The sequence below is a fragment of the Protopterus annectens genome, chromosome 10.part0 (assembly GCF_019279795.1).
Source record: "Protopterus annectens isolate FY-2018-M chromosome 10.part0, PAN1.0, whole genome shotgun sequence".
In the NCBI taxonomy this organism is placed as follows: domain Eukaryota; kingdom Metazoa; phylum Chordata; order Ceratodontiformes; family Protopteridae; genus Protopterus; species Protopterus annectens.
The window spans coordinates 404,249,822-404,271,078 of record NC_056744.1 but is presented as its reverse complement, the minus strand read 5'-3'; the positions used below and the strand labels follow the sequence as shown (position 1 = coordinate 404,271,078).

At 37.4% G+C, this 21,257-nt stretch overlaps 1 pseudogene; it reads right to left on the bottom strand.

Annotated features, from left to right (window-relative positions):
• LOC122814163 overlaps positions 1 to 21,257 on the bottom strand; it is an 89,187-nt pseudogene that overhangs the window by 4,368 nt on the left and 63,562 nt on the right.

The following is a 21,257-nucleotide window of genomic DNA, read 5'->3' as shown; positions in this document are numbered from 1 at the left end:
AGATAGGACAGGTAATATCTGGCATGGAAAACAAGAAGCAGGAAAGAGAAGTAAGCCATCTAAAAGCTTAGAGTAAGAAAAGTGAGTGACATCCAGAGTGAATAAGATAGAAGACCACAGGATATTACCAAGAATAATACAGAATATGTTTCCTTTTGGGTAATGTGCTGTGGTTTAGTATGTATCTTAAATTTTGCAGGTCAAGTGGCGTTCAAAAGACATGCATGAATGGGCATGCCTTCGTTGAAGGTTGGGTGTCGGGCTGGCACCTCGGCACCATAAAAATCTACTGCCAATCATTAGTGGACTGGAGTTCCACTGTGGCAACCCCTAACTGGGAAAAGCCAAAAGAAGAACAACTTTAAGTACTTAATTCCATTCAGATGGTGACATACATAGGGTATACATGAATTATTCATGACACACATATCCTATACATAAATTGGGGATGGCCATCATGGAATGTGTAGGCTGCATATAATAATGTTACCCCCTTGTGTAGGTTCATCTTTAGAATAAATATATTTAAATGAGGAGCAAATAGAAGCAGTGAGGGACTAAGAAATAATAACAAGCGGGGTGCTGTGGCTGCAGGATACATTGGTGTCAGAAAAATCTATAAGAATGACATCTCAAGTGACAAGGAGGGCAATTTGATCACACACAACTTATAAGAAACATATTTGTTTTGATGATTAATTTCTCTAACTGGTTAATTATTCTGTATGCACTAACAGGGCCAGAGATGGGGTTCAATAACCATCTATAATATGGGGCCAGAGATGGGTTTCAGTAAACGTCTATAATGTGATAATTAATTTTATTTTGAGTATTTCTAGGGTTTTAAGTTGTTCCAGATTTATATCATGTAGAATATGGTGAGAAACAGATAAGATTATGATTGGATCTCTACTCATAACTAGTTTATTATATGTTTGAGACTTGGATGAGAATAAATTCATCTTGATAGCGAAGCTTGAGAACTGAATCTTGGTTGTCATGTTGAGAGCACTTAAAACTGGTTGTGATTAGAGACACAGTCAGCATTCTTTGTAGTGCATGGAGCTTTATCTATTTTCCACAAACTACCAGTTAAAGTTAGAAAACGTTCCCTAACTCTCCCTGTTGGAAGGTGGTGGTGGTGTTAATCAATTGCCTGGGTCTTGTACTTGGACTCGTAGTTCAGTCTAATGAGCCCTTATAAGGGCTGTTAGTTGTCCTAATTTTCCAGAAAAAATAGTCCTGATTAGGACTGTTTTTATAATAGTTTTGAAGAGTGTTAGCCTTGATTAGGGCTAGTTTGATCCAAAGGGATAGCCCTGATAAGGGCTGTTGTTTTTGGAATGAAGCCCCAGTAAATAAGCCCTGACAAGGGCTGTTAGTTTTCCAGACCTGGGAAGTTGTTACAGAACTGCGAGGTAGTTTTGTAGACCTGGGAGGTAGCCCTTAGAAGGGCCATGCTAGCTTAGTATTTAGATAGCCCTTCAAAGGGGAGTTAGGGAACATTGTCTAATCTTATTTTTTCACCTTCCACCACGTAGGAAGGCTACGTTCTCCCTGGTTTTTGCTGACTGCTTCTACCTCTTAAAAACTACGAGTTACACAACAAAATGTAGGAATGTAATATGTTTTACTGGCTTTCAACACCTTTGAAAGTCAATAAATCACTTACCAATGTCAGAACTTCAGCGGGAAGAAATGAAGTGCCCCTCTGTAGAAATAATGGCTTTAAAAGCTGTTAAATACTTTGTTGTGTCACTTTTGTTTATACGTGTGGCAGAGCAAAGCATCTAATAGCTTTTAAAAACTCTTTTCTTTCTGCCACTGTTTATTGCAGGCTGGTACTGTCTGCTGTTCATCCTTAGCTTGAGATCTGAGCTTAATAATGCTTAGGTGTCTTTAACAACCTTTTGTCAAGCTCCCTTAAGTACTGATAAGATCAGGTCTTATGCTAGGGATGTCCTTAACCACTTTACCTATTCTCCCATTTAAGGAGAGCACTCACACCCCACCAGGCATTATAAGCGACATATGAATAATTATGGATGCTGCACTGCAGCTGCTAACGGATCTGAATGCACAGCATACATGAGCACTCACGCCCCTCCAGGCATTATAAGTGACATATGAATAATTATGGATGCTGCACTGCAGCTGCTAACGGATCTGAATGCACAGCATACATGAGCACTCACGCCCCTCCAGGTATTATAAGCGACATATGAATAATTATGCTAATGGATCTGAATGCATAGCATGCATGAGCACTCACTCTCCTCCAGGCATTATAAGCGACATATGAATAATTATGGATGCTGCACTGCAGCTGCTGATGGATCTGAATGCATGACATGCATTGTACCTGGAATGCAGGGAGTGCTATCATTACACTCAAACCAGGTTTCTGCAACTGCACAAATGCTGATATCTTTGAGGGTAAGGATGGCCTCAAGTTCAAACCTTTTGTTGTTTTACATTCAGGCATTCAACAGTGCTACCCTGTTATTATCCTGTCTGGGCTTTGTGATATCAGGATTTCCATCAGGTGACTTTATGGGTAGAAAGAGATTTAGCTATAAGCAAAAATTATGGGGTAAAAGGTGTAGCCTATCCCTGACATAGCAGGGGGGAGTGGTTTTGTTGTTAATTGTTTATTCCCCTGCAGAAACACAGTAGATCTCCCTACAATGACACCAGTTTACTAGCCAATTATTTGTTTTTTAGGGTTTTTTTTGGAGTTTTGTTAGATTGATTTTTACAACTGAACTTACAGCATCTATGAAGCCATAAACTACGAGCTCAACATACATTTCCAGCATTCTCGTGTCTCTAATTTGTGTATTTTATGTTGCCTTAAGGCAACTAAAAGGTATTTTAAACAGGAGTCACACCCTCAGTTGCTAAAAATATATAAATAAATAAAAATCGCACCTGCAGTGTACAAAGATTACAACTCAAATTTCAGACTTTGCTGTACTACAGTGCATTCACATTAGACTTAATAATTCTACCAAGCAAATGAAATACTATAAAAATATGTTCTCCAGCTATAACATAGTCGACTTTGCCATGGCAGTGGTGAACCCTAGTCCTCCTGTAACAGTCAACTTTAATGCCAGTATTAAAATGATACAAAAAACAATGGCCTTAATGCCAGTATTAAAATGATAAAAAAATTCTTCCCACTCAAACCAGCAGCTTGCTGACCAGAACATGCCTTGCTGAATTAGAATCTGACATTTGTGTTTTCCCAGGGAATCACAGGTTGTGTATCAGCCATGCATTTAGATATGTACACATATTACACCCCATTTTGTATGGTGGTGTTGTCACTGTGATGTGGAAAGGTTTATAGCATGGCCAACTGAAAGAGAGCATTTTATGAGATGGTTTATTCTCTATAGCTTGTCAGCCATGAATACTACCTGAGTACTTCAGTTTATCTCAGTCATTAGTGTAAGCGGATTAGTGCTTTAAACAAATGAATAGTAATTTGACATCTTTTATCTTATTCAACAGGATCTGATGTGTGAATAGATATAGAGAGTCTATATTATATGTTCAAAAACAGTTACTATCAAACACCTCTTCAGTGACCTTTAAAGAGCAAACTGCCATTAGAGCGAAAGCCTGAATCAGCGATCTTTTTCCCTGGGAAAAAAATCACTTGCCCCATACAAAATGGAACATAACTTCTAACATTACAAAATGGGGGGTGAAGCCCTCCACACAACCCAATGTGAGGGGCTGTACCCCCCACACCCCCCCTAACTAAATATACCAACTCTGAGATTGTACCACATGGGGAAAAAGGTAAACTCACGAGGAGTGCCAAGCAATTTCTTTCCCAGGGGAAAAAAATTGCTAATGCGGACTTTTGCTGTAATGCAAGTTCATTCTTTAAGGGTCGCTGAAGAGGTGTTTGATGGTAAGTGTTTTTGAACATATAATATAGACCCAGTATAGAAATGCATGACAGTATTTTGCACTCTGCAAAATGACCTGTGGATGGCTTAATTTTTGCAAACCTAGACATCTTTCATACAAATTTCACTTGCAAACAGTGCGAGCAAAGTCACTAAAATATATCAAAGTGCTTTGACCGCATAAGAAAATACACACCTGCACCTATTACGTTTTGCCTGCTTTACAAATACTGCATTAAATATTTGCTTTTGCCAATAGTTTATTTATTTGGTAACTGGGCACGTTCACTGGACACAAGTTCCATTTTCATGGGTGATCTGGGGGCATTGTTTGGTTAAGTGATTTGTTACAGTTAGAGACTAGACAAGCAGAAGCTGAGGGAGGCAAATCCTGGATGTTAGAGAGCAGCTTTGTAATAGCTGATAGTGATAGCCTTAATTATTTGCAGTAACTGCTATACCATTCTAGCATCTGTAATATACTATTCATGATAATCCTTCATATAAAGGGAAGTTAGCAGTCCATTTTGTATATGAGCACTTCATCAAAGAAAAGGAAATTATTTATTCATGCTATATGTCTTGCTTGTCAGAGACAGGTCATTTACTCTTTTACCAAAGTACAATTATTGCCATGGCTCTAAATTATGCTTTTCTTCATCCGGGCATCTTAAAGGAAGCTGGAAATTTTATGATGATTAATTTATTTGTTAACCAGGAAAGTGACCTCCTTTTTCTTTTCTGTGAAGTTTCCAACCATGACCCATGATATAAAGGAAACAGGAAATGAAGATACGGACAGTTCAGAGTCGCAATGTTTTCCAGAGTTGGGAGAGAGTCAAGAGTATCCATTGTAGGGACACACAGGCCTAGGGACAGCATGCTAATTCTACACAGACAATGACTGTAGAGTAGCTCTGGACAACAGGCCATGGAACTGTGAGGCACACAGGCCTAGGGAAAGCATGCTAATTCTACACCAACAATGACTGTAGAGTAGCACTGGACAACAGGCCATGGAACTGTGAGGCACATGTCCTAACAGCTGAGTTAGCATGCGGCTCTTTTTGCTTTGATCGCTCAGTCATTAGTCTTAAATGCAACTTAGTATTGACTTAGGATTTCAAGGGTTATCTAAAGAGCACTGTAATGTAGAGAGGGACAGTTTTACACTAAAGAGTGCTCAGGGCCCACAACAGAGATCAATCAACCATTGATTCCAGACCCTGGAAACTACAGACCTATAAGTCTCACTAGTCTTATATGTAAAGCCAGGGAAAGAATTGTCATGGAAATGATCAATAGAGATATAGTACATCAACAAACACTGGACCCAACTTAGTTTGGTTTCGTCAAGGGCAGATCATGTCTACTCAACTTGGTGGACTTATTTGAGAAGGTAACCAAAGCAATGGATGAGGGAAAAATGGTTCACACTGCCTACCTTGACCTGGCCAAGACATTTGACACAGTACCCAACTTGGGCATTGTTGACAAACTCAAGAGGTTAGGTACAAACTCATATGTCATCTGGTGGATGGCCAACTGGATCACAGACAGGACCCAGGAAGTTAGAATTGGGGAGTCCACCTCTACAAAGAGGCCAGTCACAAGTGGAGTCCCTCAGGGATCAGTCCTTGGACCACTCCTTTGTGGAATTTATTTCTCTGAAGTCAAAGCCAATGTCCGTGGTCTCTGGCTGACTAAATTTGCAGATGATTGCAAATTAGGAGCTGTCATTGAATCCCACACTGACACAAATGTTCTCCAGGCAGGGCTGACACAGACAAATAACTGATGTCAGAGGCACGGACTAAAACTAAATGCCAAGAAATGCATAATAGTATCCTTTGGGGAGTCATCCAGCCCTGGTAATTATCATATTGACAACACACCCCTAGAGTTTACCCAGTAGTCAGGGACTTAGGGACAAACATAGATAGTAATCTAGCCTATGACCATCACGTGTCGACAGTAGTGAAGAAATCATTCTATGTTGTGCAAATTATAAGCAACGGTATGGCATCTAAGTCCAAGGAAGTCATTGTTCCATTGTATTCGGAATTTATCAGACCTATTCTTGTGTACAGTGCCCCCTTTGTTATGTACCTAACCAAGCATATCCAACAACCAGAATGTCCACAGAGGTTCCTCACTAAAAAAATGCAAAAAGTAAGTAAAATGCCCTATGTAGATCACCTCAAGGCCCTATCCTTGTATTCTGTCTCCTACAGGCTTTTGAGGGGAGATTTATGCCTGGCATGCAGGGCATTGTCAGGCCCCACTCTGATGGACCTCCTGCATATCCATAAAACAAACAGCACCAGAATTACCTGTTCTAAAGACTTAAACCTTGCCTGTGATATAAATAGGACCTGCTGGGAAGACAGGCATGTTTCACAGAGACTACCCCATCTATGGAACAGGTTCCCCATCCATGTGAAGCAGAGTTCGTTCCTCACTCAATTCAAGTGCATCTTGGACAATTGGATGGGGAACTGGAAATTCTAACCTGGTTTGGCACCTTTGTCTCTAACGGACAAAGGCAACCTGTAAATGGTTCATTTCCAGGCCTCTGCTTGTAAATGTTTCATCTCCCAAACCCATGCTTAAATGGGTCTACTTTAGTTTAGCAAACGATCAGATGATCGAACGCTGTTAGTTCGAAGACTAAATGTCAAACTGGCAAAATAGCGAACGGCCGGAACAGCAAAATTTTTCCCAGGGGAAATAAATTGCTGGGCCGGCCGTCCAGGTTGTGCCATTTCCTTCACTGTAGTGCAATCTCAGAGTTGGTATATTTAAGTAGGGGAGTGTGGGGGGGGGGGGTGAAGCCCCCCAATTTGTTTAGTGTTTTTTTTTTTTTTTTGGAACAGAGATTTTTTTCCCTGGGGGGAAAAAAAAATCACTGTTCTGATTGTTTGCGGTTTTGAGTTTTCGCACTTTAGGGGTCAATATAACAACATTCAATCATCTGATCATTTGTTGTTATAATATAGACCCGCTTACACTTATCAAGGGTATGAGAACTTGTCAGAGATTAGGGATGCTTAGCTAGGCTTAAAAAGGCCCTTGTGGTCTTTAGCCTAGTAAACACCTATGAACTTATGAACCTATAAAGAAGGGCCCCTTGGTTTTAAGTTACAATGTGCAAAGGCACCCTGACAGACATCAAAATGGTATCTTACTCCTAAGAGTCAACATATCATGGGAATGAGGGGTAATTGTTAAAATGTCACTCTGACAGACACAGCCCCGAACTTTTCTTCTGCTCACACCACTAAATGTGTAAGCATACATATACCTAGTTGGTGGAACTCTTATCTCTCTCTCTGCTCCCCCAAATAAGAAATCACTAATTACTAATCCTCATTTACTTCATAATCATGACATACTTAACACTATCAATAAATTCCAATCCATCACTCTCATACTCTCCACTCTACCAGTGTTACTAGCCAGAGAGACTTACACCAACCCTGAACCCCTTCTACTTACTTCACTTCCTATTTGTAGCAGTCAGAAACTCTCACACAACTACTTTACTTTCCTGATTTACTTTCCTGATTGAGAGACTACACCGGGTGTGTTCAGGTAAAAATACATCAACGTGCATCACAATTAACACAGGGTTCCATGGGGATGTGTTCTCACCCCAATGTTATTCATCATCCTGACCCATGACTACTATGCTAAGCACAAGTCCAACCATATCATCAAGTTTGCTGATGACACCACAGTCATGGGGCTCATCACCAAGAGGATGAAATGGCGTACAGAGAAGAAGTGGCATCTCTGATCAGTTGGTGCGAGAGAAGCAACCTTGACATGAATGCAAGCAAGACCAAAGAGATTATCATTGACTTCAGGAAAAGGAGAACAAACCACCCAGTGCTCATGTTCAATGGTGAGAGTGTAGACAGGGTTAAGAGTACAAAATTCCTGGGTGTACACATATCAGAGGATCTCTCATGGTCAGGAAACACCAACCAACTGATCAAGAAGGCACACCAATGTCTCCACTTTTTAAGAAAGCTGAAAAAACCTAAGCTTCCTCCTCATATTCTCTCCACCTTCTGTAGAGGTGCAATAGAGAGCATCCTCACCTGCAACTTCACAGTGTGGTTTGGAAGCTGCACATTTACAGAAAGGAAGGTGCTACAAAGAGTGGTGAGGGTTTCAGAGAAGTTAACAGGTCCAGTCTTCCATCGATACAACATCTTTATTCTGCAAGAAGGCCAAAAGGCTACCAAAATAATACAGGACAACATGCAGGACAACACGCATCCTGCACATGGACTGTTTAAGCATCTGGCATCAGGCAGGAGATATGGCAGCATCCACTGCAGGACTACAAGATTCAGTAACAGTTTCTACCCTACAGTTATTAGACTTCTGAACCCATGCACTAGTCCCAGGGGTCTGGACACATAATAAGTCAATTGTTATTTATTTGTGTAATATATACTTACATATATTCCAAGTAAGTGCAATATTTATTTCTTATATCCATAGTCAGTATTTAACTCTCTCAAGTGCAATATTAGACAAATTACTTAAGCATTTCAATCTGTAGTGTGTTTTGTATTACTTTAAATAGGGTAGTTAATTTAATTCTTTTCATATATGAGTGTTGGTAAATGTCTCTGCTCTTTCTTGCATGTATTTGGGAATAGTATTGTATTTGTTAGTTATGTTTATTCCTCTATCTGTATGTGTTGTTTCACTTTCCTTTGTAAACTCAAGAATTTAGCTGATGCATGAAATTTTGTTTAGGCTACATGTGTAGTTCTAAATGACAATAATGTTTACTTAAGACTGACTTAGACTTTTGCGTCTCTCACTGAACTAATTTAACGTTTGTAGTATCAATAACAAATGGTCCTAACAAATGTTGGACTCAGCTAAAAACCCATCAAAGCTAATTGCCATCATGAGTCCTAACAAAAGGGCCCTTCCCATGTTTCACAATACTTGTTTTTCAACTACGCAATTTTTGCTGATAATAGATTGCTTCACGTCAAGGAGGCGGTGTGGCATTGATCGGCAAGAAATCTGCCGATCTCACTCCCAATAGCAAAAAACATCTCCACCACTGACAGTGATCTGAATTTGTTTCTAGTTCAAGTAATTATTGGATGGCATGCAAAATTACTTATTACAGTGGTCTGTATCCCACCTCTTTCATGTAGTGCCATTTTGACTCCACCTTAAGAAAAACGTCCTACAGTACACATATACTAATGAGTCGTTTATGATGTTGTTAAGCTTAGAGACGACTCATGGTCTGATTGGAAATCTAACTCATGCAATCCCAAAAAACATGATTTATATCTTAAACTCAAAAAGAGGCTAGATTAGCAACAACTGAGGCCAAAACCGAGTACTGCAGGAAATGTCAAAAGACAAAAATCGGTCATCCCAAACATTCAGTTGTGTTCTAAATAAACTTGCTACTTCTACTCCATTCCCTAAGGCTAGTTTACATCACAAGCTTCCCACCTCACTTCTCACAGAAATAAAACAAAGCACCAGTAATATTCCCCATTCTGCCAACACAATTTTTGCCAGTCCTCCCACGCTGCACCTCACTTCAACTACAGACGTCCATACAATACCCCTCTTTTATTTTAAGGTCATTATTAAAGCAGAAACTGAAATACTTCATGAGAAAATTGACAGCCCCTATCATTATCCCTTCCACTCCATTTACCTTGACATCTTTAGGCTTGGAAACAAATTACCTAGTAACCCCCCTGCCTTTACCTTTAACCTGCCCCTCGCTACTGGTGTTTTGCCTCACAGCCTTAGGCATGCTCTTATCCTTTTCTTACCAAACAAATCTACCCCTTCCACAGTCAACAACTGTTACTAAATCTGTAATTTTTGTCCCCTTACCAAGTCTTGAAAAAAATCATCTACTGAATATATGTCCACATATTTTATTTAACATTTGTTTACTGGGAAAGTCCAACTGGGACAGAGCCCATTTTCAGTGGAGGCCCGGGCAGAAATACTCCAGATGCATGTCTTTGAAATGTAGGAGGAAACCGGAGCACCCAGAAGAAACCCACATAAACACAAGGAGGACATGCAGACTCCACACAGAAGGTACCCCACCCGAGAATCAAACTGGAGAATCTCTTGCTGTGAGATGATAATGCTAACTATTCCACATCTCAATCAGGGTTAACATGGTTTCCATCCCAAATGCAATTCTACAATTGCTATTTTTACTCTTACTGATCAGATCTAATCCAGCATGGATTATGAATAATTTCTGAAGCATCTTTCTTGACCTTAGTAAACCGTTTGGTACATAAAGCATCTTTCTTGACCTTAGTAAACCATTTGGTCTTCTCTTTCCTCAATAAACGTGAACTTAACATGCTCTCTCTTGCCTACAACCACATTGCTAGATTTATTACAGGTTCCCCTTATCGAACCCACCATTGCCTTAACCTGAGGAACCTTGGCTGGGGTTGACTTCCCCAACTCCTCAAAAGCCACAACACCTTGCAGCTATAAAATAATCAACCATCCTGATAGAAACTCCCTCTGCAACATTTTGGGCTTTTCCCTCGCCTCTACTGAAAAGATATGTATCATCTAGAAGACTAACCCGTTAACAAAAAAAAAAATAAATAAATAAAATAAATAAATAAACTCAGGCAGAGAGGTTTTTCAAATAAAATCTTGCAGTGGTGCAAACATTTTCTCTCCAACTGATCTTTACTCTCTTTGGGCCTAATAATACTCGTTTCTCAGTCTTATCTCATAAAGGTATTGCACAAGGCTCTGTTCTGGGTCCAGGTCCTTTTTCATTCTTCCTTAATGGCCTTCCTTGGGATTTCCATCACACCAATAGTCTCCTCTTTGCTGATGATAATAAGATTGCGTTCTGCCAACAGAATGAACTTCAGGCTGACTTTTACAGCTATTTTTGAAACTTGCTACACAAAAATAGCCGGGCAGTCAATACTTGAAAAAGCTCATTAATACTATTTGGTTCACACCAAAATTAAGCAAAGCCACAACCTTTCCATTACAGATCCTTTGAGCTCCGCTCTACCCTATGTCACAAAGCAAAGATACTTAGGTCTCATACTTAACCAATATCTCACCCTTCGTAAGCATGCAGATACACAAGTGCACAAACTGTTAGTCAACTAGTACCATCATACATGATTTCTCATCTTCTTATTGTATGAAGCCTAGCCATTAATATACTTTTACCTAGACTTGAATATGGATTGCCCATCGCAGCCCTGAGCATATCACTTAATACCACCTCATCTCCAAAATGCTGATAATCAAATTCTGACATTCATTCAATGTTCAAGTAAATGTGGATGGCGCAGTGGTAGCATTATCACCTCACAGTGATAGGTTCTCCAGTTTGAGACTCAGCTGGGGTGCCTTCTATGTGGAGTCTGCATGTCCTCCCTGTGTTTTTGTTGGTTTCCTCCCACATTACAAAAACATGTGTCTGGAGCGTTTCTCTCTGGACCTCCGCTGAAAATTGGGCTTTGTTCCAAGTTGGACTCTCCTGGTAATCAAATAAATACATTTGAGCACCATTGCCTTACTCTAAGCAAAAGAAATGGCTACCATATGTGAAAGGGCTACACCTCTCCTCAATATGTTCACTTATAAACTTCTTAACCAAAGTTGTTCTCCTCCCCTGCTCAATAAATTGTGTAAGTAAAGATTTACATACTCACTTAGAAATTCTAATTCACTCCTCCGTTCTGTGTCACTGTTTAAACTTGCTACCTGTGAAAGATCCTTCTCTAAACTTGAATCAGCTTACTAGAACTTTCTACCTGAACACAAGAGCAAGATGATAATCTTATTTCTTTCAAAAAGTGTCTCCATTCTCATGTCCTTGAGCTAAACAAATGAAGTTGTGTCAGAGATACTGATTAATTTTCTTTTTATGTTATTTATCGTTCATATCCAATTACAGGTTAATATACATTTATTGTCCTTGCAATCATCATTAACCACTTCTGCATCTCTCCTTCTATAACTGTTGTCTTGGAAATATCTCTCCCTGTTTACACACTTGGGAGAATAACACACATGAGGGAGTGAAAGCTTCGAAAAGACGGGGGGGGGGGGTAAAATAAGTTCCTTTTTGTGTTGCTATGCATCTGCCTGTATTAGTATTATTCTTTGCACTACGTTTAGTGAATATGCTGATAACACTTTGTATTGTGCATTGCACTAGATGTCATGCATTCCTGTTTTCTCTTTTCACACCCTGCACTTGGAATATCGCATACAAGTGGAAGAGGTGAATGGAAAAGCATTTTCACCCATGTATTGCAATGTATTCTACTCTTAACTTTGTTTGCATAAGTCTATGCTAGCGAATGATTTTCTTTTTCTTAATTAAGAGACGACGCTCTTGTACTAAATGTGTTTTTAAAATTACTTATGTTTTATCTGTATTTCAATCAAGTCTTATATCTGATTGTATTTTGCTTTTCTGTGTATATTTTGTATTGTACGCATTTTGTTTTTGCTAGCTTGGCCCAGGTCATGACTGAAAAGGGTTCTAGGACCAGCTCACTTACCCTGTTAACAAACATTAAATAAATAAATAAACACTTCTAGGAGGAAGTGCATGCTGAGGCAATAGGACAGCTGTGTGGACTTCAACTGTTTCATAAGATCATTATCAGAAATGATCTGCATGGATTCATCCAGTAGAATTGTTGTATGTGAATTTGTTTGAGGAGAAAAAAATAGTTTGGGCTGCTTGTAATACTCTAGATTGACACAGACTGGCAATTTGTGTTAGGCAGGAATATCCTGTGGGCTGTTAGTCTGACTGCCTACTTTTTGCATGTAATGCCTTAGCAAAGGGCCAGGAAAATTTTAACTTTTCTAAAGAAATGTTTTTTTTTTTCCTTCCCTTTCATTGGCATCTCACTGAATGTTTGGCAAGCAGGACAATTAGAAGTTCTATAAACTACAGCAGTTTAGAACTGCCAAACCAGGCTCAAAACAGAGTATCACTAACCTTTGCCACCCCCCCCCCACACACACACACGTACTTTACATTTTACACTGTTGAAAAAAAAAGACAAGTGCTTTGTATGTATTACATGAATTTTGACTAAATAAAAGTTATCTACAATAACATAAAAACCTTTAACACCTTTCTTTTGGTTTACAAGATTTTAGTTTGGTTTTAGTAATCACTTTGTTGAGGAGATACACAAATCCTCTGTTAGTGGTATAGACCCTGGCGACCCTTGGTCTTTTCAAAGTTTTCAAACCTAACATGCTCTGGTACTATCCAAAAGCTCTGTTTAGGTGTCTACTATAAACATGATAGATGGGAGTGGGTAAAAGAACCAGCAGGGATCCGTGATTTCCACTCATAACCATGACATCCTGATACTAAATGGCTTAACTAAGTCTTAATAGGATGCGGTAGTCACTTTCACATGCAGCAGAAGATGAGAAAATGTCAAATACGTAGTGTGGAGATGTGACTGATATTAAGAACAGTCTTCGCATTTTGATAAGCACACAAAGGTGGTTTGAAATATAAGGTTTCCTGCTATAGCCATTTGATGTCAAATTTTCCATCCACAAACTTTGCACTGAAGCAATTGATTAGTTAAGATAATAGTTACTGACTGGTGCAGTGGTCTAGGAAGTAAAATGATCTCTGTTGGCGCTTCTTACTGATAGCTTTAGAGAGTTTTGATACAAGAATTTAGAACCTGTTTTGAAAAGGGCTTGGATCTTAAGTTGCCTGTTTGTCTTTTGTCATTGATAAGGCCAGTCACATCTTGGTGATGCATTTAGTTAAATGCCCCTACCTACCACAGATTGTTTTCCGTTGTACCCTGCACAGGTTAACAAACAGATGAATGCATGCTACCATCCTATTTCACTTCTGATGTCGCATAGGAATCAATTATTCTCCACATTTTTTTTCTCTCTTCATTAATTTCCTGCATTCGTATCTTCACTCTACAAATATGTTATGCTGTCCAGATGTTTTTTTTTTATATATTTGGCATGTGTAACCAGTGTAGAGCACGGATCCACTGGGACCTTTTTTAAACTCAGCCCAGAAACATTGTCTGGATAATTAACTTGCTCAGAGTCCCATGGTAGGCAAATGGAGGCTGAGAGATTAACCCCTGAAGCACAGAAAGCTTGTTAACAATTCATAGCCTTAATTGTCTTTACTGTCAGACTAATACTGTGTTATTCACTACATTTTCATTTGGCCTGAGTCATGCCTGACAAAGAGTCATCCGACTAGCCCTCTTATCTGGTTATTGAATGTTGAATGAATAAATAAATATCAAATAATACTTTTCCTTTGCAGGATGTTTAAAATATGAAGCAAAGAAAGCTTTGTGGTGATCGTAAGTGCTTAATTTCTCCAAGTCTTTTGGGTTTCAAATATCACGATGGGAATAGACCCCATTCCTAAGTCAAAGTATGATTAAAGTTCATGAAATTAGTATTATTTCAGTCTTTGATGTTAACCAGAAGTGCTCTTCACAGCACTCTCAATGTGCCCAGTAATGACTCCTTCTGCAGTTCATACAGAGTTACATATATTGGTAGCATATCTAAATAAAACTGTAAATTCTTTATTATGAGACCCATTGCTCCTACTACTATTGGACTTGTTTGTGTATCCTTCCATGTTGCCTTCATTTCTGCCTATACTTCTTGGTGTTTTATGACATTCTGTCAATCTGTATGTAAGCACTGTAGTCAGTGAGTATAGCAATTTCAATAATCAATGCTGCTTTTGTCTTCTTTTCATGGACTACTATATCTGGTTTTCTCACATCTATTTTTTGAACTGTTGGTAATGAGTGATCCCATGAGATATAAACTTCATCATTTTGTATAATGCTTTGTGGCTTATGTTTCCAGTGCTTCTCAGCTACTTCGATATTGTTATGTTTTGCACACAGTCTCGCCACATTAATATGCCTTTCAGCATACAGGCCCTCTGTCATTAGTGTATCACACTCAGCTACAAGATGTGCAACTCTTTCTAGTTCTGATTTACATATCCTGCATTTGTCTGTTTCTCCCACATGTTCTATGGACTTTGTAAACCAATAATACATAGTCCATTGTCCTGTTCTGCTAATATTAACCTTTCATCTTTTGGTTTAAATTTACCTCTCTAACCTTTCCTGCATTAGATCTTGAGTGACGTGAGGTTGTTCCAGGAATTTTCTGTACTTGTAACTATATTTATGCTTTTTCCACATTTGTTGCCTTCTCATCTGATCCTTCTCTTTATAGTCTTTCTTAACTGATATTTGCCTACTTCTGGTTTGGTTTCCATTCTCGCTTAAAACCAACGTGCTTCTGCTAAACTAATCAGGGGTGTCATCTTAGATTTGTTCTCTTCATGTTTCAAAATTTTCACTATGTTTGGATCTGCTGAGGTCTGCAGATATGTATGCAGCCTACGACTGCAGACCTATACATGTAATCAGTTTTGAGGAGGTTCATGCCGCCTTCAGAATGAGAAATATATAATCTTGGTATACAATGATTTTTTTATGTATCATTTGATAAGCTTGAAGCACTTTTCTTGTTTTACCATCCATCTGATCCAATACCCCAAAAATGAAGGAAGAGCAAATTGGTTTATGGCTTGGACTTTGTTCCTAGATGTCAGGGTTGTTTTTAGTATTAATTTTAGTCTCCTAAAATATTCCTTACTGGGTTTTGTTCACGTGTTCATGTCTTACTGTCAGTCCTTCATGATTTCCCATGTATTTATACACTTCCTCCTGCTCAAGTTCCCTTATTTCACATTTCTGTCCCAGACTGAGATTTTCTTGCTGCTGCAGCTTTCCTGCTTTAAATGTTGCTTTTGCACATTTATGAAGACCAAATGGCATTCTAATATAATCTGAGAAAGTTTTGACCATTTGCGGTTGTGCTTTCAGCTCCTCATCTGATGAATTATACAGTTTTAAATCATCCTTAAAAAGAAGATGAGAAGTCTTTCCACTTTGTTGTTGTCTGGAAGCCAAACTGTAACCATGATGTGATCTGTTAAGTAGATAACTTAATGGGCTAAGGGCAAGACAAAAGAACAGCGGTGACAACATGTCACCCTGGAATACCCCCCCCATTTGTATCCCTGGGATAATGGGATAATAATTTGTCTTTTATCATGGCTTAGCTGTGAAGTGGTTTGCCACTGTTTCATGGTCACTGTAATGTAATCAATCAATGGAGGGTGTATCTTATACATCTGTAAGCATTCCTTAATCCATGAATGTGAGATACTTTCAAATGCTTTTTTGTAATCTAATCATGCCGTACTTAGATTCGTCCCCATTTTACAATTATCCATTATGACTTTATTTAACAACAAATGATACTTCGTCCAGTTTAACTTTCTTTTGTTACCCTTTTGTTTTATTCCCATGACTGAGTTTTTTAAATGACTAAAAACTCTGTCGGCATCAATTCTAGTCTATAGTTTATACATCATTGGAAGGCCAAGTTATTGATCTATAGTTCTTATTATTGTTTGCAGGTTCACTCTTAAGAAGGAGTATAATTTTTCCTGTTGTTAACCAGGTTGGTGTCTGCTCAGCGCATACAAGCAGTTCTTACTCAGGGATAAATTTTTGTATAAAGATGTCAATACTTTTAGCCAGAAGTTAAGTTTGGCATCTGGGCCTGGGTTTTCCTAAGCAGGAGCTTTCCTTAATTTTGTTTCAGTTTCTCTGGCTGTTAGTTCATCCCATTTCATATCCTATACATTTGAACTTCTTATTCTTTCTTTTACTGCTATCTATTCAGCATCTTTTTATATTCCACAGAGTCTTCATAGACATTTCTCCAAAATGTATCTATTTCTTCTTTTTTAGGTGGTGTTTCTATTCCATTTGCATTGCTTCCAAATTCTCTATAAAACTTTTTGGGGGAATCGATTTAAAGATGGCTGCCATTCTGTGAACACTGCTGAACTGCAGCTCTCCATTTAACCTGAGGAAATCAAAACCCTGAGAGGATACTACAAAGTGTTAAACATCAAAACTTCGATAAACTTACTCTAATTAAACTTATTTATCCTGGATTGAGAAGAAAAACCCGAAAAAAGGATTATATTTCACTGGATTACAACAGATTATCTAGCTCTGCAGAGAGGAATACACAAAGGAACCGTGTGCTTTTTATATTGCAACTTTTTGTGTTCCAATAAGATGTCAAAAGAGGAAAAAAACATGGATATAACCACGACTAAAACAAAACTATCGGAATTGCAATCACCAGAAAAAGATGTGACTTCTAAACGACAAAAAATTACTAAAGCACAGGAACAACAGAAACTAGGGACTAAAACTAAAGCTGATCAAGCTTTAAATATGGAGGATATCAAAACTGCACTGCTGCCTATACAAGAAGCTTTAAAAGAACTGACTTGTCAAATACAAACATTTGGAATTTCATGTACTCAGTTGCTGGAAAGAATGGATAAGACAGAAGCTCAAATTTCTGACACTGAGGATAAATTAGTTTTACTGGAAAAAAAATCTAATCTGCATGATGTGGATATACAGACTATACAAAGCAAGCTTACAGACCTAGAAGCCAGATCCAGGAGAAACAATATTATTGTCAGAGGGATTCCTGAATCCATTCATTATAATAAACTAATTCCATCCATACTACAAATATTTGCAGTGCTTTTAAATGATTCTGATAGTGTGAAACAAATCATCATGGAAAGAGCACACAGAGCTTTGAGAGAGGTACAAGCATCTAATTTTCCTAGACCTGTGTATGTTAAAATGCTTAATTATCAGGATGTTAACAGAATACTTATTACTGCAAAACAAAGTGGAGGCTATATTATGTGGAAAAACAATAAAATATCTCTGACACAGGATTTACCTATACAGATCAGACAGGCTAGACAATCTCTGTCTCCTTACTGCAAATTTCTTATTGACAAACAAATTAAGTTTCAAATGAAATATCCTAATATGCTTATATTTACAGTGGATGGGTCCAAACATTCTGTTTCCACCAAAAATGAGGCAAGAAATCTGTTCCTTAAAGTTTTCAAGGCTTTACCTGCATCAGAGACTTGAATTGAACTTTTGCTGGGGCTGACATGCTGCTGAGGCTGGATTTATTGTTTACTGTGCTTCAAGGACTGGGTAATCCTTTGTTTGCATTTGTGAAGCTTTAGGCCTTTTCCTGAGTAATAAAACTGTTTGTTTTTCCTTATCTTGATCTCCTAAGCTTGTTTCCTGACATTTTATGGCTTCTACAAACTGTTTTCGACGAGGAGGAAGACAGGAAATGCTTAAAATGCTGTCGAGGGTGTAGATTTCGATGTGACACTTCCGGGAGTCCATCTGCAAAAGTGGTCCCCCATAGCGAACATTTCATAGGACTTCCTGGTTTGGAAAACCGAAGAGAACAGTTTTAAACACTCTCTTGCTTATTTAACATTAAATAACACTGTTGTATGGTAATTTAAGCACATAGGAACATGTTAGGTACTTCATTTATTAAGATTTAGTCAACATTTTGTAGTTATATTATTTACAGAGGGTACAGGGATTTAGTAATGTTTATTTAACCTGTCAGCATAGTCTTTAATGTTCTGTGTAATTTATATTATTTTATTTAGTTAGAAGTTTGCTTTATTATAAAACTAGTATAAGGTGAATGTATAACCAAGGATATTAATAATTAGTTGTCTATTTGCTATAATATAGGGTTATATATTAGTATGTGTTTTTTTTTTTTTAATCTAACTACTAAAAGTGCATTATTTTTTTTTTACTTTATTCTTTTTACATATACTGTAGTGTTACATTTTTCAATTTGATTTGTTTAAATATTAATTAACCAAAGAGATGTAGTAAATGGCAGTGTTTGTTAGGGAATGTTTAGTTTAGGCTTTGTCGTAGTGAAGTTAGGTTTTATAGGTCTTAATTGTGAAACATGTGTGAAATTTTACATTGTAGTGCTTCTATATCTGCTTTTTCTTTTTAACCCTTTGTCATTCTATATTATACAGGACCTATACATCTCCTGGTCCGGGGTTAGAGTGGGTATGCACTGGTTGAGGACGGGATATAAGGATTGCTTCCAGACTATGTATGGTTTTGAATTTACTGTTTTTTTCTTCTATGATTTCTCTCCAAAACTTTCATTTTACAGTCAATCTTTGAAATGTGGGAATTAGATTCATGGAACGTTAAAGGGCTCCAGAACTTGAAGAAGAGAAAACTGTTGTTACATGTATTGTTGCAGGCTAAGGCGTGGTTTATATTACTCCAAGAAACGCATTTAATGAATGATCAATGGGGTGATGTTAAAAAAAAGAAATGGATTAGAGCAGTAGTAGTATCTGAAGGTAAGTCAAATAGTGCTGGGGTAGCCATAATTATTAAAGATCAATACAAGGAAAAGATATTAGATTCTAATACAGATAAAAATGGACGGTGGTGCTACGTTATTCTTTCGCCTACCTTATTTGATAAACCTATTGTACTTCTAAATATCTATGTTCCCTGTAATGATCAACAACTATTTATAGCATCATTGTATTCAATTTTAACACAATTTGATAGATATTATGTAATTGTTGGAGGTGATTGGAATACCTACCAGAATCCAAAGTTGGATAGAGCTTGTCCACAAAGAGCATTTAACAAGCATGCTGTACTAGCACTGAATGATCTTAAAGAAGACTTTCAATTATATGATCCATTTCACTATCTGAATAACGATAATAGCACAAGTAATTTTACCTTTTATTCCCCATGTCATAAAATGTGGTCCAGAATAGATTTCTTCCTGATTTCAAGAGTATTGATCAATTTAGAACCTACAGTTATTACACATGCCCGTTATCTATCAGACCATTCAAAAATTTCGTTGAGTTTTACTAAGGGGGTAAAGGATACTTTGAGACAAAGAGGTTATAATTGGTCTCTTAATCCAAATTTATTGAATAAGGAGGATATAATACTGGAAATTACAAAGTACCTGAAAGACTTATTGATTGGTTTAGGAAAACAACAATATGCCCCAGATATTGAATGGGCAACAGTTAAAGCTCAAATAAGAGGGACACTTTTGCAAAAAGCATCTTATTATAAAAATATATTAAACAAAGATATTCAAACTTTAGAAATAAAAATTAAATTACTTGATCAAGAACTGATTAAGGATTTTGATGAGCAAACAGAGAAGGAACTGATCAAATGTCAAAAGGATCTCTTTTTACTTCAGAATAGTAGATTAACATTCCAAGAGTACAAGTCGTTAGTGAGGTATGCCAATCATGTTCAAACACCATCGAGAGCGTTAGCTAGGATCATTAATCAATCGAAACCAACCGTGCAAATTTCGGAAATACAATTTAATAATAAAATATATTCTAAAACTGAGGATGTTCTTAATATCTTTGAGAAAATATATACTAATATTTATGATGGACAAAAGGATATGACCCCTAACAGAAATTATGAACAATTTCTACAGTCAATTAAGTTTCCAACAATAGGAGAGGACATTCAAAATGACTTGATTAAACTGATATCTGAAGAAGAAATAGTATATATAATTCAGCATATGAAATCACATAAATCACCAGGTCCTGATGGCTTGACAGTGGAGTTTTATATATTTTCGGTAAGATACTTTCAGTTGTGTTTAACTACATAATTAGGAATAAAATTAATGATCCTCATCTTAACGCCTCAAAAACTATTTTTATACATAAAGCCAATTCAGACCCTCAAAATCCGGATAATTATAGACCAATATCATTAATAAACATAGATATGAAAATTCTAACCTCTATTATAGCATCTAGACTGAAAAGAAACATGACTCATATCATTTCCAAAGAACAGGCTGGTTTTATGGCAGGTAGACAAACTAGTGATAATACACTTACATTACATACTATGTTAGAGCATGCTAAGCAAAATAATTTAAATATTTATGCCCTTATAATTGATGCCCAGAAAGCCTTTGATAGGGTTGATACAAATTTCTTGTTTGATCTTTTACCGTATTTTAATATATCACATGAGTTTGTTCAAATGTTACAAATATTATATAGTAATCCCTATACTACATTGTATATTAATAAAAACTTCTCTAAAAGAATACAGATTAAGACTGGAACACGCCAGGGTTGCCCTTTGTCCCCTTTATTATTTAATATCTATCTTGAACCATTGTTTTTATATATTAAACAAAATGTTTATCATAATGTCCCAATAATTTATGGAACTAAAATATTAATGGCAGCTTTTGCTGACGATCTTA